This window comes from Ailuropoda melanoleuca, chromosome 14, assembly GCF_002007445.2.
Source record: "Ailuropoda melanoleuca isolate Jingjing chromosome 14, ASM200744v2, whole genome shotgun sequence".
Taxonomy (NCBI): Eukaryota; Metazoa; Chordata; class Mammalia; order Carnivora; family Ursidae; genus Ailuropoda; species Ailuropoda melanoleuca.
The window spans coordinates 15,982,816-15,999,910 of record NC_048231.1 but is presented as its reverse complement, the minus strand read 5'-3'; the positions used below and the strand labels follow the sequence as shown (position 1 = coordinate 15,999,910).

At 50.0% G+C, this 17,095-nt stretch overlaps 1 long non-coding RNA gene across 3 annotated transcripts in view; it reads right to left on the bottom strand.

The window, feature by feature from the left end:
• Nucleotides 1-447: 447 nt before the first annotated feature.
• Nucleotides 448-17,095, bottom strand: part of LOC117796032 — a 40,086-nt gene continuing 23,438 nt past the window's right edge. The window contains exons 1-3 of one of the 3 annotated variants that reach the window (XR_004620355.1): nucleotides 4,414-4,655; nucleotides 3,000-3,111; nucleotides 448-2,789 (exon numbers count right to left, since the gene is read on the bottom strand). This is a non-coding gene — a long non-coding RNA (uncharacterized LOC117796032). Of the gene's footprint in view, nucleotides 2,790-2,999; nucleotides 3,112-3,886; nucleotides 4,145-4,413; nucleotides 4,656-17,095 lie in introns of those variants that run through there. The other 2 variants (XR_004620353.1, XR_004620354.1) reach the window with 2 other exon arrangements.

Here is a 17,095-nt window from a genome sequence, read left to right as displayed (position 1 = left end):
AAGGAAGAGATACTCAGCTATACTTCACCTCCTCCTTTGACTAGACATTGTATGTCACAGCCGTCTCTGCAGCCAAGACCCACCCAGCGAACAGCAGGTCCCGGGAAGGTGGCGTGGTCCAGCGAAGCCCAAAGTTCTCAGGTATACTCATGAGTCCAAATGATCACGAGGCAACCAAGTCTTCCTCCACATGTCATGGTTTCTTCCTCCTTTGCACAAAATAATGAATTGATCAAAGGTGAAGCCTCACGTGAAAATCCTTTGAAAATATGAAGCTGCACCCGTGAAGAAGAGGGGGAAGAGCCGACCTAAGCAACTTTACGAAACAGTGTTTCGACAGGAATCCGTAAAGCCAAAAACAGAAGGAACTATACAAAAACACTGTATTCTCATTAAAAATTTCTTTCATAGGGATATGGATTAGCAATTCTGAAACTACATGCAAAGTAAGGTTGAACAAGTAAGTGTATAAATTGTAGACAGCAGGAGCCGGGTTTGGCACTGCCAGCGAAAGGAAGGACAATGAGGAAAGGCGGAAGGCCAGGACAAGCCCAGTGGTGCTGAATTCAAGTTGGAGGTACTGGTGTGAACTCATTTTTATTTAAGGATATCTAGAGACGGGTGTCGAAATACAGATATGTGCACATGCATTGGCCACTCTACATCCAGACGCTTCCTAGCTGTGTGCACTGAGAGGGCAGAGAGCAATGACCCAGTAGCAAAGAGCACACCCGGCACTCAGAACTTGGTTTCCAAAGACCATCTTCCAATAATGGAACCAGGGCTCCCTGGAGAAAGAAAGGCAAGGAAAAGACAGGTGAGCGTGCAGCACCATAGAGTGCTGGAAAGTAAGATAATGGAAAAAACAAATGGGGAGCCCATGAAAAAGACACAGGAGCCCACCTGAGAAAGATCCCAATGACCCAAGCTGGGACAATTTGAGCAACGATTTTAAAAAGTATTGCATTATAACTCAGATAATAAAATAAATGTCTCTGAGTCCATACTGATATAAATAAAGAAGTAAATAAATAAAAAAATCATGGAGATGAGACAAGTCTTCTGTATAGAAGAATTCCAGATTATATCTGCAGATTCTCCCTCCTCCAGGGAGCGGAGTTTCATTTCCCTCCCTTGCAGTAGGAGCTGAACTTAGTGGTTCACTTCCAATCCATAGAGTCTAGAAAGGGGAAAATGGTCATTTTACAGTGGCGAAACTGGCAAAGCCACCTTACCCATGTGATCAAGGTTAACCTCACCATTAATTAGTCATGTTGATATCATGTACTTCCTGATACAGTGTGAAAAGCAAGGGCACTTCACCCCTGCGGTATTCTTTCAGAAAATCCATAGCTCTGGTCTAACCATGAGAAAACTTCAGGCAAGCCTAAATCGAGCGACGCTCAATAAAATACCTGAAAATGTCAAGGTCGTGAAAAAATAAGGAACAACAGAGAAACAAACCTTCACAGATCGCAGGAGGCATGGTGTGATACACTATATTGAAACAGAGAAAGGACATGAATGGGAAAACTGGGGGAATCCAAATAAAATCTGTAGTTTAGTTAATGGTTTTACACCAATGTTAAGTTCTCAGTAAAGTCACCCAGGGAGATGCTCTCTGTAAGATAGGATCGTTACACCTGCATTTAGAGGTAAGGCTGGAATTCTAGACCACTAACAACAGGGTGACACAGGTGTCACAGTGGCCAGGAACCAGATATGTCACCGTGGGAAACGAATTCAAGGAGACAGTCAGGGTAAAGGGAGAGAGGCCTGGCTGAGAGCCGGTGCGGCAATGAGGGTGGTGCGCGGAAAGCTGTCTGAGGCCTCCATGGGCCGGCTGATTTCTCAGTGACATTAACAGGCTTCCTGCGAGAAACCACTTCTGTTCCCTCACTCAGTTCTTACCTCTAGGCAAAGTCATTCTCTGCAAAGCTGTTTCTCTGAAAGGGGCCTGGTTTGTGATCAGAGTCTATTGTCAGGGAGAGAGAAAGTTCCTTCTCCCACGCGAATGCCAGGCAGGGGATGGTGCCAAATGGTCACAGGACCCTCATTTTCTGCAACAGTGATTGCTTTGTGTAAAGGGGGCAGGATGCCAGGACCACTGCTGGGGACACTGCCTGCTGCCCAGCATTGCAGGGCCCCAAGCGTTTGGGGAATTTCAGACTGAGGCCAAGGGAAGAAAGAGAACTTCCCCACGTGATCCCCGCCATCTTCTGGGAGTCCTTGTCAGGGACATAATGGTGAGACCTGGCTCCTTCCTGATGCCTAGATGCAGTGGGGACACCAGCGGCATAAGAGCAGAGCCCCTCCAGAAGGGGCAATGTTTAAAGGGAAGGCTCCTCTACAAGGGGTTACCAGAGCAGCCCAGCTTTTCAGAGAGAGGGGTTAATTCATTTAAGTGTCTAACTTTGGTAATTTGGTTTTGATAGAGATCTTGTTAAAGCTTGTCACTCACCCCCCCTGCCTGATTAAACAGAGCTTGCAAAATATAAATTAACCTTTCCTGGGTAGTTGAAGGTCATTATGAGGAGCATCAGTTATGCCGCGGGCTGAGACACAGAAGTGCATTCAGTGTTTGGGACGTTTGCTGAATGGGTGGTGATCTCAGCAATGGCCCTGAAATGTGCTTTTCTGGAAGAATCCCTGACATCAGCTTGTTTTTGCTGCAGAACAGCGCAGTGCCATGTTCCCTCTTCTTCACAAAGGCAAAAGAGAACATTGGCCCCAGAAGCCGCGTGATTTTGGCCAAGTGATGTCATCTCTTAGTGGCTTAGATTCTCCATCTATAAAATCAGGAATAATGTCGTGAAATTAGATTGTGCATGTTTAGAACATGCATGAGATGCATTGGGACAGTGGTAGGAACGGTGCCCACCCAGCCCATAAGGAGAGTTCTAGGTGTTCGTTATTTCTATTCCCCTCTGAAGACAAGTCCTCAGATCTGGTTTATCCCGTCTCTGGTCTCTGTCCCTTTGCGTTGTGTGCTCACCAACCTCCGAGAGCTGATGGGAAGCCACGCCCCTGACACGGTCCCCTGGCTTCACGTGGCGACCAGCCGTTGTGCCGATTCCAATAGATGCAGCTCACCCCCAGCCAAAGCCTTGTCTAGTAAGAAAGGGCAGAAAGAGATGTAAGGGTCCTCACTGGACCGCAGGCCTTTTGCACCCCATCCCACGACGTCCCAGAAGGAAGGGCCCTGCCAATGAGCGCTCAGGGCAGCGGCAATAGGCAGACTGGCCATTAAGTTACCCGGGCGTCTGGGAGGGGAACAGAGTCCCTGGTCTCCTTGGTGTGCTTCCACCCCAGATTGGAGGATGAGCGTTTGGCTGAGAGGGAACTAAGAAGTACCCCTCACCTCCTCCCCCGGGAGCGGGAGCAGGGCCCAGAACTTCATCAGGATCTGGGGGGGCGCTGCTCAGAGCAGTCTTCAGTCGGGGTACTGGCTGTCAGCTCCCATCGCCCATTCCTCCAGAGCCCTCGAGGAAGGCACTCTGGGGCCTCGACGACAGCCTTTCCACCGCTGATATCACCCGCAGCGCAGCGTTTCCAGCTGGGAGGAAGTCAGGCAGGACCGCACCCGCCGCAGCCGCGCCCTGCGCCCCGGGCCGGCCCCTGACCCTGACCCTGTCCCCGCCCCGGGGGCTCCACAGTCTCCCCGCGATTCACCGATTTCCCGAAACCCCAGGACCCGCTACTTTCGCAGGTCATCCGCTTGCTGCTCCCGCCCCCTAGCAGGGTCGCGGGCGGCCACAGCCAGGGAGGCCGCAGGGCGCTGGGGCGCGGTTTCTACCAGACCCTCGGCACAGGCGGGGGAGCCCTGCTCAGACCCAAGACTGGAGAGACGGGTGCCCCGCAGTACCCCTCCCACGCGAGGACCAACCCCTTCGTTTCTGCGGCCTGCTTTCTCCCTTGCCTTGGCGGATGCCACCCCGTAGATGCCACCGCCCGGCACCTGCTCGCCTCTGCCACCGCCCTGCTGGAGACTGCCCCGCCCTCGCTGCTGAGCCCTGCCCCTGCCCTCGCTCCCCCGAGTGACTCACTGAAGGGCTGAGCAAGAGGCCAGGCAGGTTTGGGGGAGCCCCGCTCCTGGAAACCGGGAGGGGCAGAGACAGTGCCCCTGACTGACAGCTGGCGTGCTGCGGGTATTTGCGATTATTTTTACTCTTCTTTTTCCTTCTCAATATCAGCCTCTTTCCACCCACCTCCTTCTCCCTTTGTTCCTTTCTCCATCCCTTCTTCTGCCACTTTTTCTCTTTTGGGTGGTTGCCTCATGCCTGCCAGGGACACCCAGGAGGGCTGAGCGGCCTCTTGCCTCCCATCCCCCGCCACAGATTCTCCTGGCCTAAATTCCCCCTAGTTCCTTCTCCACCTGGCTTGCCCCGCGTGGTCTTGTTAGGTAATTGTTACCTGAAATGCACTTCTCACGGTCATAGCATTTGCTGGCAGACACGGCCCCGAAGCCTTCAAAATGCTCCCTTATGAATTCATGTTCATTTTGTTGGGTGTGATAATGAGAAGGCAGTTGTATTTTTAAGTCTTTATCTATTAGAGATATATTATTTGAAGTATTGGCAGACGAAACGCTGCCAAGGGAGAGGAGAAGGCTGGCGGGGGCGTGGCCGGGAGGGAATGACCTCCCGCGGAAGTTTCCTGGGAGTCACTGATGGGCGCCTGAGGGTTTATTATACCCCACTGTCTACTTTCTCCATAGTAGAAAGTTAAAAAATAGTGCTCTGGCAATCAAAAAGAGAGAGAAATGAGTAAATAAACAAAGATTGTCAGAATGTTAATTATTGAAGCTAGGTGATGAATACACGTGGGTTCTTTGTATTATTTTCTCTGTTTTTTTAATATATTTAAAAACTTCTATGGTAAAAAAAAAAAAAGATTAAAAAATTTAAAAGATGTCACCCTAGGGGCACCTGGGTGGCTCAGTCGGTTAAGCATCTGCCTTCGGCTCAGGTCCTGATCCCAGGATTGAGCCCTGCCTTGGGCTCCCTGCTCAGTGGGAAGCCTGTTTCTTCATCTCCCTCTGCCTCTGGCTCCACCTGCTTGTGCTCTTCCTCTCTCTGTCAAATAAATAAAATCCTAAGGAAAAAAAAAAAAAGATGTCACCTTATCATGGACTCTTCAACTGTGCAAATCTCCTGCACATAGCGTGCACTGCCTACATGTTGGTGACAGGTGTTTTGTGAAAGGCTCCAAGTGCTACTACTCTCTTCTCTGTCAGACAAGCACACTGAAATGCTCTAGCAAATGCTCCAAGGACTTTCTTGGCTGGGCAGTGCTGCTTTTATATCTCTGTGCCTTTGCACATGCTGTCCCTTTCATGTAAACTGCCCTTCCATGATCCACGCAGCCCTGGTCCCTCTTCCATCAGACTTTCTCGGATGCTCCCAGGCTTTGTGCCGCCACTGAACCTTGTACTTGCCTCTGTGTCATACCATTCACCTTGAATTCCAATATTTGTTTGTATGCCTGGCCCCCAGCTTACACTAGATTCTTAGCTACTCAAGAGCGGAGATAATTTATCATTCAACATTCCATCATCATGACTTCAAATACCATCTATGTATTCAAGACTCCCACGTTGATATCACGAGCCAGACTCTCCTTAGCATCAGAGCCATAGAGGCAGATCCCAATGCCCCTGAACTCCTCCCCTTAGATGTTCTAGACCCCTAAAATTCCATGAATCCCAAACGGAACATGTTGTCTTTCCCCTAAACTTATTCCTCCTGTTATTTTTAGCAGGTGAACAGATCCACTCTCCAGCCAGTGGCTAAACCCACACAGCTGAGCTTCACCCTGCACCTTGCCTGTCCTCGCCCCCACTGTGGATTCCACATCCTACATAATTGTTGCATGTGCCCACCTCCGCCACCCTCACAGACCCTTCCTTACTCGGGGAGCATCATCTCTCACCCGGTCAATGGAAAAGCTTCCTAACTGTCCTCTACTCATGCTGCCTCCAGCCAGTCTCCACAGAAAGCCCGATCTTCCTAAGATAATCTTTCCAAAATGCCAATATAATTCTATTATGCCCTAGTAAAATTCTTCTCTGCCTCCTTAAAGTCCAAATTCCTCATCATGTAACATGACTTGCAAGGCCCTTAAGGACTGGTCTCAGCTTATCTCCCTGCAATTTCCCTCCCCACCCCTGCCCACCAGACCCCCATACACACACACAATAGGCCCCACCCCTCAGAACAATGGGCAGTTTCCCAAGGGGTTATTCTCTCTCTGTGTGGCCTGGGCAGCCTCCTTCATCAAATACTACCCTTGCTCCCCTACTCTTCTAGCCCTGCAGCAAGTCCATGCAGCCATGTGACTAGTTCTGGCCAATGGGTTGGGAGCAGAAGTGATGGGCTCACTCCTGGGCTAAAGTAATTCACCTCCAGGGCACCTCCCTGCTCGCTCTCCTTGTCTTCCTGGCCCTATGTTGAGATGATGGAGTATTGAGATGGAGGTATCCTGGATCACTGAGATCCCCCTCCCCCATGGAGACCAGTTGCTCTGAACTCCAATCCAATTTTGCTTGAGTGAGAAGCTTTCCTTGTGTTAAGTGATTTGGAGTTTGTGAGGTTTTCTCATCCTGCAGTATCATCTACGGTACCCCCTCCAGTTCTTTACACATGCTCTCCCCTCTTCCCGCAAGGATTTTCCTTACTGGCTCTCTACCACTCCCCTCCACACCTGGCCAACTTCTATTTTTCTATCAGGCTTAGCTTAACTGTCCCTTCCTCCTGGACTTCCAAGTCTCGGTATAGGACTCTTACTAAGAACTCGCTTCCCACCCTATGAAATGGCACTTTGCACCGTAGATGTTATAACTAGCCCTTTATTTGCGTCTTGCTCCCCGCAGGTCAGCGAAGCTGGGCCCATGCCTGTCTCAGCCACAGCTCTCTCCCCAGCACCTGCCACAGGGCCTGCGTGTAGGATATCGAGCCAATATTCACCCAGTAGTAAACTTGGTATTCATGGGACCTAGTCCATAGTTCAATAAATATTTGTTAAATGAATGAATGAGTGACTTTGCAACTCCTAAAATCAAACAAGCAAAAAAAAAAAAAGTTTCTAAAAAGCAGCCCAGTACTCATAAACAGCCAAGAACTATGCAACTGTCCTTGCAGAAAACCATAGATAGACAAATTAGCACAGCCCCTCCTCGGGGCTGCCCTACACCAAAGGGCAACTACTTTACTTTAATGAGCCTTTAGTCTCTCTCCTAGTAGTAAACTATTGGAAATAACAGAGGCACTGGGAGGTTGAAAGTTCCCCTTTTCAGTGACTTATACTCAGCTGGGGAAACTAAGCACAAATGTGGTCTACAGCCAGGTCCTTCCTCAGCCCCTCCCTCACTTCCTTCTTGTTTAACTTTTCCTCCAGTTACCTAGATGGGACAGGGACGGGACAGGGATGCCAAAGCACTTGCTCCCAGCTTTAACACAGAAGCTATGTAAACAAGGGAAGCATCTTAAGCTCCTGTGCCATTTAAGGCCACAGCTGTCCCGCAAAGCCACAGGCACTTCTGTCGAGTCAGGTGGCTGGGAGGGCCAAGAAGGGGGGCTGAGGGGCCCCTCTCCTTAGCTGTCAGATGCCTGCGGTGGCACTCGGTCCCTTCAGCTCCTCCATTTGTCATTCTCAGCAGAGCCAAGAGCTCTGGTCTCTGGGGACCTGGACAGGCTGCTGCAATTTTTCCCGGGGGTTTCGGCTCAATCTGGGTGAAACCTTGAGAAATCAGCAGGGAAAGAGCCATCAATCAGATGCAATTCAAGGCAGCAAAGATTTATTGGGCATGCACATACATGAGTCCCTGGAAGGAATACTGAAGAAGTCTATGTCCCAGATGGTGCCCTCAAGGGTCTGGGCCCCGTGAAAAAAAACCAGAGGGAAGCATGTGAGGAAAAAAAAAAAAAGCCGAGAGGACAGTACAAGGCGGTGTATAATCAAGGGCTCTAGTATGTGGTTCGGGCTTTACAAGGATCAAAAATGCAAAAGAATATTGCGACCAGGAGAAAGCAAGGAGGTCCCCACTGTAATAGTTGATGTCGGATGCTTGCTCTGCACCAAACAACACATGTATTAGCGTTTAGTCTTTACAGACCTCGTGAGATTGGCTCAGAGAGGCTCGATAGCTTGTCCAAGGTGACAAAACTGGCGAATGGCAGAAGTAGGGTTCTAGCTCGTGGCTCACCTCAGAGCCCATCCAGACCCCCTCATCTATACGGCCTCATAAAGGGTGTTGTTTATTATGACTGAGACCTTGAGCTCACACCTTCACGCACACTGTTTTTCATCGTCACACTATCCCGGGGAGGGAGTATTACCGCTCCCAACTGACACTTGGCAAAACTGAGGCTCAGAAAAGTTAATGTGCCACGGGGAAGGGGGAGAAATAGGAGACCCCCTAATTGCAGTAGCATTCAAGCTAATTCAGATAACTTGTGCGTTTTCATTTTCCCCTGCCACTGATTTTTATTTGGGCCACAAAGATTTTAGAGACACAGATGTGCTATTTCAGGAGTTGGACACATTGAGACACTGTAGATCACCTGTTTTTCAAAGACAAATTGATAAGCAGTCTTTTTACAGCTCAGCATTTCCCTAGGAAATAAGCACAGCCTCGTGGGGACTCACTACTGACCAAGGTCGTATCCCCACCAGCTCCACATTGGCTAATATTGCCTTGAAGCATCACGGGTGAACTTTTTAAAAGCAAGCTTTGTGTTCTGTGCTTTTGCAGTTTCTTCACATTTTCCAATTGCCATCAACCTTTGTTAATCATTTCAAATGCCCCTATATCCCAGGCACAGTGCTGACCTTGCTTTCCACATGAATCCCAATTTGTGGATGAGAAACCAAGGGTCAGGGAGGCTGTTACTTGCTCCAGATCATAGCACTATCAGTTGCAGACCTAGATTTCCTGCCTGCAAGACTGGAGCCTGTTTTTCCATCATTCTCAGTGGAAACTCTCACCTGAGTAGGCAATAAGTTGCTTCTTAAATCCATTTTTGAAAAACTTTTAAGCCTGTAAATGGGCACTTTGTTCACACAAAAATACAGAAACACATATTTGTCCATCTCATTGGCGACTTTTGCAACTTTCGACAAGTAACATAATCTCTCTGGCCCCAAGCTTCTCAGCTCTAGAACATGAGGAAGGCAGCTTCTGTATCATAGGACCGTTCTGAGGACTAAGTGAGACAGTGTATATAAAACACCTAACATATTGGCATGTGGTCGGTATTCGATAAATGATATTTATTAGCAGTGGCAATATTTATTTCTTGCCTACTGTTTTCCAAGCCTTATGCTGTGTATTATAAAATAGCATATATAATAAGAATCTGCATCCTATGTGAAAAATGCATGTATAAATATAATACATATATATACACATTTATATATGAACGATTGGAGTATACTGAAAACAGTCTGGAGTGATATAAACCAAAAGTATTAACAGTGATTATAGGAGGCTTTCATTTCCTTCTGCATCTTTATATTTAATTTCCCCAATTTTTCTATAAAAACCATGGAGAGATTACTTTTGTCATCAAAATAAAGAAAATCTTGGGAAATCCATTTGAAATGCATTTCATTTTGGAATGAGAGGAATGTTTTATTTCAAAGAAGCAATAAAGGTTTAAAACCTTTTAAAAGGTGCACTAGCTTAATAGCCCCAGGAGGGAAGAAGGAGCTTTTCCTAGCAAAGCTGAGCAAACCCAGCTGACTTCACAGGCATTTGCTGTGACACCTGGTTCTAGAACAAGGACCTCGGGATTGGAAAGGGAAGACTTGTCAGCAGCAACCTCTCATCTGGCAGCTCAGATCTCGTTTGTCGTTGTTCGGAGGCCAAGCCCCACCAGGAGTCAGAGCCTTCCTGCATTTCCTTACGCCTTCACCATGACTGATGCAGGTGCAGCAATAAGGGGCTGCCCGCAGCTCTCCCCACCTGGGAAGGCAGATCCAGCTGCGAAGCAAGGACCCACCCCGGCCGGCTAGACAGCAGCGTCCATGGACAGAAGGGGTGGCATCTGGGGAGGAGAGCAAAGAGAAGAGGAAGTGGCAGAGCAGCGCTTGGGGGAAGGGCAGAGTGCTGCTGCTTCCCAAGGAATTTCCCATCCAGTCCTCCATGGACTCAGGGGGTCGCTGGGAAGTCCGTCTTGCAGAGGAAGGGGTCTCGGGAAGTTAAGAGCCTTGCTCCAGTCCCACGGCTAGTGTGAGAAGAGAAGCTACCCTGCGTGCATGTGTGTGCTTTATTTCAGACGGCCCCAAAGCAAATGTTGCAGGAGGGGTGAGGACCGTGGCAAATCGGAGAGCTGAGCTAAAACAGGGCCAGGTTTTCAGCTCCTGGGGCTGTGCCGTGCCTGAATGTGCCTTCATTACAGGCCCACGGTGGCCGGGTCTTCTGACTGTCTTGTGAAATGTCTCCACTTCTGAATGTTGGATTCATCTTCAACGTAAAATCAGATGAAGGCATCTGCGGGTCAGCCAGACCTACCCCCCACCCCCCAGGCTGAGTGTGACCAACCAACCTGAGCCCTGGGCCTCAGGGGTGGCCTGGGTCAGAGTTGGGCTGCCCAGCCCGTCCAGCGGTGCCTCTGACACATGCTGCCCAAAAGTGGCATGGATTTCAGGCTCCCCTGGAGAAGAGCTGACACCTCCCATTGGGCTGGGGAGGTAACCCCAGAGAAAGAAGAAAAGATACACAGGTTTTCAGATGACAGGTCCAAGAAGAACATGGCCTACGTCCAAATTAGACAGGATAGCTGAGAGCTGGATCAGTATCGCGTTCTCTCTGACCGCAGACCCTTCATTCTGGTAGGCTGAGTCCGTCAGCAGACACTGCTGCAGTGAGGACTGTCCTTTCACTTACACAGAGCTAGACCCTGGGATAAAGTCAGGAACAGAAAAGAAAAGATCCTGCTCCAAGAGTTTACCATGAAGAGAGAGGAGGCAGAAAATCACCAAGTGATCACCAAGTCACTCAGGGCGGAAAGGCCCAGGAAGAAAAGCTAAGCGGGCTAAGGAGGACAGGCACAGGGACCGAAGGCCACACCGGTCACGAAGGCCTCTCTGACCAGGTGAGATTTGGACAGAGACCTAACTTGACGGACAAGACATGTGGATTTCTGGGGAAGAGCAGGTCGGGAAGAGTAGGTGCAAAGGCCTTGAGGCAAGAGGGCACATGGTGCAGGAAGAGCCAGGAGTCGGTGGGCCTGGAGTGGAAAGGAGCGTAGGGGCAGAGAGGGTCAGAAGAGGTAAGCCAAGGTGAGCAGGGAGGAGAGAGGAGTGGGGTCTGCTATGTAGGGCCATGTTGGCCATTGTCAGGACAGGTTCTAGGGATGAGACAATAATGAAATCTGCCTTCAGCCCTCAAGGGGCTTACAGCTTGACCCCAGGACCACTGTATCCCACTCCCATCCACTTGTATGTACTTGTCGTCCTGAATTCTCCTCATGCCCCCTTAGGTCTCAGAGCCATCTGGCTGCAGATGGGACACCGCAGGGAGCCCACCCAGCACTGGGCCCGTCTCTGGATCTGGACAGAGAAGCAGAGAGAAGGGAAAGCTGTGCTGGCTGCCAGCTATAGATGGGTTAAATACCCACCTCCGCTTCACAGGCTGGCACAGAGGACGAGAATCATTGCCTCACCATTAGGACCCACAAGTATTTTTGCATTAGCGTGTTCATGCGACGGGTATGGATTGAGTGACTCCTGAGACTGAGTCCTGATTAGTCCTTGAGTACCCACACGTGAACAAGATGGCCCTCCTCACCGCAGAGCCCACAGTGCTGAGGGGTACAGACGAGCCAGCACGCCCCTCAAGCACAGCAGGTAAGTTCTAGGATGGGGCCAGAACAGCAGACTCTGGGCAGTGGTGTGCTGGCGAATGTTTAACAACGGACTCTCCAGAAAACTCTGTGCGTGTTTATGAATGTTAGTGCTGTAAAGGATAGATAGCATGTAATTTACAAATCATAACAACATATACCGTAATCTTCATGATAAATTCCATGCAACCTATTGATTTTCACAGAATACTTCTGTTGGTTTTTGCTAACATTTGGACCTAGAGCCAGTCTAGCACTGGACTTGATGAACAAGTGTGGTCCCAACAGGATATTTGCTGATATTCTTGTTTAAGTTCATAAGAAAGACAACAGTGAGATAAAAATGTATATTGCAACTTCACTTACTTGTCAGTGCAGAACTGGATAGTAGTTTGTAAATACCAAATGAATATTTCCTCGATTTTTTGTGCTATTCACAATGCAATGGCTACAATTTCACACTTTCAAGTTTAATCTGCGTTTTCTCTATCACTTCCTTAAATTTAGACAACACAACAGTAAATTAATCCCCGACTTATAGTATTTGCTGATTTTTCAGGGTGTAAATATACGAACAAAAGCTGATTTCAAGCTCTCCGCGTGCTATGGTCTGAATGTTTGTGTCCCCCCTCCACCAAAAAAATTCATATGTTGAAATCCAAAGCAATGGTATTAGGACATGGGGACTTTGGGAGGTGGTTAGGCCATGACAGTGGATCCTTCAAGAATGTCATTAGTGTCCTCACAAAAGAGGCTCCAGAGGGATCCCACCCCCTCTACCATGTGAGGACATGGAAGAAAGAAGGCACCAGCTGCAAACCAGGAAGAGGGCCCTCACCAAAAGACAACCAGGTTGGTGCCTTGATCTTGGACTTCTAGCCTTCAGAACTGTGAGAAATACATTTCTGTTGTTTATCAACTACCCAGTCTGTGGTATTTTGTTATAATAGCCCTAAGACGAAGACACAGTGTAACCCACGGAAGGAAGATATGGCGGTGCGCAGAAGCCTATAAAATATAGAGTGTTTTCACCATAGGGATCCAAGAGATCTAACTTCAAGAGCACAGGGAATAGCAAAATGTACTAAAGTAATTAGGAAATGATGACTTTTTAGTATTTGTTACCATACCTGAATTTTTAATAATGGCCGAGTTTAACAATCAGCCTGCAAAACTCCTGAAAATTGAACAATCCGTTCTTGCGAAGCCCCCTGGTGAAGCGCTGGCCTAAACCGTAGGGAGTCAGGCCGGTTGAGATCAACGGAGTATGGCCTAGCGAGGCCAAGTGGGACTCCGCGTCCAAGCAAAGGAAATCCGTACAAGGAGGTGGGGAATATATTAGCTCAGCAGCTGAGCAGGGAGAATATTATTCAGAAAGAGTAATTCCTTCTTCAAGAAAAGGTATTGGATCGGGGCAAAAACTGCACCTCTAAGTCCAGGGTGTGGGGCCCTGAGGCTTTAAAGGAAGGGAGAAGGCATGATAAGGGTAGGAGCTGGGAGCTCTGGGGCATCCGGGTGGAGAGGAAGGTCGCCCCCTTCCCCGGCAAGGAAGGGGGAGCTGAGTTGAGTGTGGGCACAGCACAAGGGGACCTACCCTACACAGTCCCCTCCCACAGACTTCAGGAAAAGCCACACTACAAAGAGGCAAGACACTGGAAGAATTTAATTTCTCGTGAAAAATGCAGTGAGGAGGCCAAGATTTGTGTTGGGGTCCGAAGTGAGGGAGCACAGGGGATCACAAACACTGAAAATGGTTCATCCCCCAGAGGTGTGAGGTGGGAAGGGGGAGAAAGCTTGAGCCCATGGAAGTCGGGGTGACAGAGACAGATCCTGCTGTGTGCCACCCAAGACTGTGGGAACTTTATTCCCACCCACAGTTCTGGGCCTTTTTGCCTCACTTCTGCGGTCACTCCAGGTGTGGGGCGCCCAGCAAGTGACCCAGACCTGGCAGAGCCCCACATCAGAGTCAGGCTAATGTCCTTGCTGAGCAGGCCCTGATCCCCTGCTCTTGAACCCAAAGAGCCCGCCCCCGACCCCAGAGGCCGTGGCGTGACAGGACTCAGGCAAAGCTTCTCTGAGGAGACCGCAACACCTGTCCCTTGGCTAACGATGACCTCTAATGGGACCCAGCGGCCCCAGAGCGGGGACAGCAAGGATTTTCCCCCAGCTGTAGAATGTCCTTTTCTGGGTCTTGAAATTCACCCTGTGGTGACACAGCCAGCTCCGGGCGGTGACTAACCCGGGTTTGAGGTGAGTCTTTCCATGATGGGGCAATGAAGCTTCGGAAAAAGCCCCCTGCTGCAGGGGTTTTCCTTCTCCTGTGTGCAGTTGGCTCATCCTGAAGTCACAGAACTCTTACCTTCCTCTTCCCCATTTTCTGAAGCCCACACAGAGCCTGTTCCTGTGGGAAAAGGAGAGGGGCAGCTCCTGCAAACTCCAGAATCCAGCTCTTTATTACCCCGCTCTGCCGCCCTAGCGCCTGCCCGCCTGCTGCCTCCCAGGCCTGTCGCCACTGTGTGTTCCCATCTCCCGGGAGCCCACGGTCCAGCGGGTGGAGGACAGACAAACTGACGGTTGCAATGCAACATGGCATGCGTCCTAACAGAGATCAGCCCAGGGCCCTGGCAGAGAGAGGGGTGGCTGGAGATTGGGACAGATGAGGAAGGGCTGCCCAAAGCAGGTGGCAGGGGAGTCTAGAATTAGACACTGAGTTGAGGAGAAGCAGGGACAGGACAGATGGAATAGCATGTGCAAAGACATGAGCAAAGAAGGTGCATTCAGGCTCCTATGAGTGGATGTTGGTGTGGCGGGCTCTATTCTTGTTTACGTTTCCACACCCTGATGAACTCTGGCAGGGCGATGGGACTTCCTTGGCCACTGAAATTTGAGCAGAAGTGACACCCATTCATTTCCAGACAGAAATGCATGGTTTGAGAGCCAGTGTCCTCTTTCTCTAACCCTGCAATCGTGGAAATGCCTGTCAACATAGAGCTTCTCCCAACCTGGATCCCTAAGTGACTACAATGAATAGAGCCCCCTGCTGGTCTGAATGGCCATGTACCATGAGCAAGAAATGAACCCAAGGGCTCATTTGTTACTGCAGCACAACCTAGCCTGTTCCTCACTGGTACCATTGGCCTGGCTCCAGAGGGCTCATACTGGGGGGTGTCAGGACACGACCCTGCATATGCGTGCAGTCAGCCTGATCCCCTATTCTTCTTCTTCCAGATTTCAGACAGCATCACAGGCTGTACGTCAGTGGATTCAAATCCTTGCTTTGTCATTTACTAGTTCTGAGAGCTTGGGAAATGTAGTTAAATCCTTTGAGCCTAAGTTTATCCATCTATAAATTGAGAATAATGGAAATAATATTACCTCTTTCACAGGGCTGCTGTGTTTCCTGAGTTAATCAGTGCTGGATCGTCCCTCTCCCCACTTATGACCCTTTCACAGCCTGGTACCGGTCACAAGGGTACTTATTTAAAATGCAAACTCCTCGCCCCCACCCGCTCCATCTGAATCCCTGCAGGTGAGGCCCAGAAACCTGGGCTTTCAGCAAGCCCTCCACGCGGTGTTTTTGCAGGTTAGAGTTCAGGAGCCACTGCCCTTAAAGTTTTGATAGACAGTCAAAACCTCTGTCCTCAGGAGGGATCATCACTTGGAGGCTGGCTTGGTCTGAAGCCAAGAATCTTCGGCCTGCTGCCCATCAGGTGGCTACAGAGCCCCGGACAAAAGCCAGAGGCTTAAAAGCTCCATATTACTTAGAGATCAGGTAACCTTACTTGGAGCCAGCTCAGTCTGTACAACTCCAGCATTAATCAGCCCTCTGCAGCCGGCCTCGATCTGCGCTGAGCTTTTTACGAGGTGTTCTTCTCCAAGGGAGAACCTTCAGCAATGCACCTCTTCCCTACCCCTGCCCACCCCAGCCTGGCCTAGGGAGGCCGACCTCCGGGGGATGTGGTACCAGTCCCTTTGCCTGCGGGACCAGGCTGATTCTTAAGAGAATCAGATGAGATTGAGACCAGGAAGAGGGCTGCAAAACTAGACCCTGGTAAAGTGGCCTCCAGAGTGATAGAGCTGCCCACCTGTACAAGTGCCCAGACCAGGCCCAGCCACCCTCCTTGCCAGCTGCTTCCTCCCATCACGTACCACTGTCGTATGGCTCTCTTCCTAACCATTGCTTCCACACCTATGCTCAAGAACACGCCATGGCTCCCTATGGCTTCCTGCCCATGGAATCAGGTGTTAACTTCTTGCTCTGGCTTCAGACCCTCCCAAGTCATACGGCACCGTGCTTTTCCAGTCCTTTTTCCCACTACTTTCCCAACCTACCAAGTTCTCTCTCCCCTCCCTTGCCACTGTCACCCACCTGGGAAGGGAGCTCAGACCGACCACCCGCAGCAGCTACTGCTGGTGTCCCACCCAGACCCCCTGTCCTAGGGTGGCTCATCCATTCCCTGATGCCAGGTACAGAAGGCTGGACTCTTGGGGCGCCTGGGTGGCACAGTCGTTAAGCGTCTGCCTTCGGCTCACGGTGTGATTCCGACATTCTGGGATCGAGCCCCACATCAGGCTCCTCCGCTAGGAGCCTGCTTCTTCCTCTCCCACTCCCCCTGCTGTGTTCCCTCTCTCGCTGGCTGTCTCTCTCTGTCAAATAAATAAATAAAATCTTTAAAAAAAAGAAAAAGAAGAAGGCTGGACTCTTGCCTCGAGGAAGGTCAGACCTGCGTACTGTCCGTGCTCCAGAGCTCTCCGCGGGACCAGGCTGAGCTTATACTTCAGTGGAACCTTATCTTTGTGTGACCTCTTCCCTTCTCCCGTCCTGTTTTTCTCACTTCCCCACAGACTCTGTCTCCAGACAGAACCCCCTCACAAATCACTTGCACAAGAATTTATGTCTTGGGCTTTGCTTCCAGGAAGCCTAAGCTACGACTCCCATGTCATTCGGGAAGTTACCTGGAGGCAAGGCTAGCCTCTGACTATACTCCCAGGCAGCCCCTACCAGAGGTCACAGAACAGAAAGGCTCACAGGCCAAATGAAGATGCTTGAATCATGGCATTTATTTAATCAACCTAGAACCCACACCAGAAAGAAGCAAGGCAAAGAGACAGGGCCGGTGAACACATGGAGGATAAGTGCCAGCAGGTGGAGAATCACCCGACCGGAACCCTGGCTCACACCGCACTCTACATCTTGTTCTCTTGCCGCCCCAGCAGCACTCTCTCCTGCTGCTGTGGCTACAGGGGCC